This window comes from Oreochromis aureus, linkage group 6 (genome assembly GCF_013358895.1).
Source record: "Oreochromis aureus strain Israel breed Guangdong linkage group 6, ZZ_aureus, whole genome shotgun sequence".
NCBI classification, from domain to species: domain Eukaryota; kingdom Metazoa; phylum Chordata; class Actinopteri; order Cichliformes; family Cichlidae; genus Oreochromis; species Oreochromis aureus.
Window position 1 is genome coordinate 26,813,158 of NC_052947.1, and position 2,779 is coordinate 26,815,936.

Consider the following 2,779-nt stretch of genomic DNA (forward strand, 5'->3'; position numbering starts at 1 on the left):
TAGCTTTTCTTCAAATTCTTTAATTCTCAATCGCTTTTGCAACTTTGTACTTTTGTGTTACTCGCAGCAACAACTCCACCTCATTGTTAGTCCATTTAAAAAACTGGTTGCTTTTCCTCGACATTTTGCTGCGACGTTTCAAAGAGCCGGAAAGTAAATAAACGGCAGACAGAAATGAGGCAGGTGTCGAATCGTCTTGCGTTTCACGCATGCGCAGTGCTGGAACGTAAGCGTTTTCGGCCGTTTCAATGTGGACGCACAACTCTGTGAAAACGACTGAAAACGATAGTGTGGACACGGAGCGTTTTCAGACAAAAACGCCGTTTTCAAATTTATTCGGGCTAGTGTGGACGTAAGATCACAGGCTGTTCTATTGACATCACCAGTCCTCACACTTCAAAGCACAAAGCGTGTAATGTCATAGTAACGCATTCTGCGATAGGAGGTCATATATAGGAGTGAACCTGACATTCATACAGCGTGAACTGGCTGCCTGCCCTCACGTCTGCAGTGCTGCCGTCTCCTGTAACCCTGCATATTACCAAGGTTTGTTTTTCTTTCTTTTTATGATGTTCTTGTAGTTTGTGTCCTCAGGTTTTTGTCCTTGAGGTTTGAATATATATGTGTGTGTGTGTGTGTGTGTGTGTGTGTACATATGTATTATATATATATATTTATATGTACATATATAAATATATATTTAATTTCCTCATGTGCTTGATAACCATTTTTCTCTCTCTTTGTTTCTCTTCTGTTGTTGTTGTGAGTGTGTGTCTGTGTGAGTGATGGTATTTATTGTTTTGTGTCTTTCAAACAGTTGCCTTTCCCCACCTGTATCCAGTCATCACACTTCAAAGCACAAAGCGTGTGATGTCACAGTAACGCATTCTGTGATAGGAGGTCATATATAGGAGTGAACCTGACACTCACACAGCCTGAACTGGCTGCCTGTCCTCACGTCTGCAGTGCTGCCATCTCCTGTAACCCTGCATGTTTCTAAGGTTAGTTTTTCCGTTTTTATGTTGTTCTTGAGCTTGACAATCACCTTTTTCTCTCTCTTTCTTTCTCTTCTGCTGGTTTGAGTATGTGTGGCTGCGTCAGTGTTTGTGCATATTGTTTTGTCTGTTTCAAACAGCTGCCTATCCTCACCTGTGCAGTGCTGCTGTCTCCGGTTACCCTGAAAGTTTCTAAGGTTAATTTTCTCATTGTAGTTTTTGTCCTCAGATGAGGTGCTTGAAAAGCACTTTTTTCTCTCTTTGTTTCTCTTCTGTTGTTGTGTGTGTCTGTGTGAGTGATGGTATTTATTGTTTTTCTCTTTCACACAGTTGCATATCCCCACCTGTATAGGAGTGAAATTGACGCTCACACACCCTGAACTGGCTACCTGTCCTCACCTGTGCAGTGCTACCGTCTCCTGTCACCCTGCATGTATCCAACTTTAGTTTTCTCCGCTTTTATGATGTTCTCGTAATTTTTATCCTCAGATGAGGTTTGAAGTGTCTGTGTGGTGCAGCTGGCCTGGTCTGTCTCTATACAGTCGAGGCTGCACCCACCTATAAAAAGGTGGAGGCTCACCAGGACATGCACACCTCACAAGTTCCTGGCTCTCTCGGCTCGGTTGAAGACGGGTTTCTTCGAGAAGGGAGGGCAGTGAGGCACAGTCCTCCTCCCCCGATGCCCCTCGCGATGCCCCTCCTTCTTCGACTAACCCGCTGCAGAGGAGCCGTGAGAGCCAGGAACTTGTGAGTTTTGTATGTCCACTCAGGCATCATTCATACCTGGTCTGTAGGAAGTTCCTGTCAGAAGGAGGGAGGCACCGCGAGGGCGTCCAGGGGCGGAAGGCGGTGCCTTAGTGCCTCCCTCCTTCTGACATTGTAAAAGAACCCTAACTTTATTTTCTTTTTAATAGTAATATAGATATATATGTATATGTGTGTTTTATGTCCTCAGATGAGGTTTGAAGTGTCTGTGTGGTGCAGCTGGCCTGGTCTGTCTCTATACAGTCGAGGCTGCACCCACCTATAAAAGGTGGAGGCTCACCAGGACATGCACACCTCACAAGTTCCTGGCTCTCTCGGCTCGGTTGAAGACGGGCTTCTTCGAGAAGGGGAGGGCAATGAGGCACAGTCCCCCGCCCCCCGACGCCCCTCGCGATGCCCCTCGCGATGCCCCTCCTTCTTCGACTAACCCGCTGCAGAGGAGCCGTGAGAGCCAGGAACTTGTGAGTTTTGTATGTCCACTCAGGCATCATTCATACCTGGTCTGTAGGAAGTTCCTGTCAGAAGGAGGGGGGCACCGCGAGGGCGTCCAGGGGCGGAAGGCGGTGCCTTAGTGCCTCCCTCCTTCTGACATTGTAAAAGAACCCTAACTTTATTTTCTTTTTAATAGTAATATAGATATAGATGTATATGTGTGTTTTATGTCCTCAGATGAGGTTTGAAGTGTCTGTGTGGTGCAGCTGGCCTGGTCTGTCTCTATACAGTCGAGGCTGCACCCACCTATAAAAAGGTGGAGGCTCACCAGGACATGCACACCTCACAAGTTCCTGGCTCTCTCGGCTCGGTTGAAGACGGGTTTCTTCGAGAAGGGAGGGCAGTGAGGCACAGTCCCCGCCCCGGCGCCCTCGCGATGCCCCTCCTTCTTCGACTAACCCGCTGCAGAGGAGCCGTGAGCCAGCCAGGAACTTGTGAGTTTTGTATGTCCACTCAGGCATCATTCATACCTGGTCTGTAGGAGTTCCTGTCAGAAGGAGGAGGCACCGCGAGGGCGCCCAGGGGCG

At 47.9% G+C, this 2,779-nt stretch overlaps 1 long non-coding RNA gene across 2 annotated transcripts; it reads left to right on the top strand.

The window, feature by feature from the left end:
* Positions 1 to 256: 256 nt before the first annotated feature.
* Positions 257 to 1,449, top strand: LOC120440446. Of its 2 annotated transcripts, XR_005613257.1 has the most exons (4): positions 257 to 546; positions 818 to 1,001; positions 1,136 to 1,192; positions 1,326 to 1,449. It is a non-coding gene; the product is annotated as an uncharacterized LOC120440446 (long non-coding RNA). The 2 variants fall into 2 exon arrangements; XR_005613258.1 differs by lacking the exon at positions 1,136 to 1,192 and having other exon boundaries at positions 265 to 546; positions 1,326 to 1,448.
* The last annotated feature ends 1,330 nt before the right edge of the window (positions 1,450 to 2,779 follow it).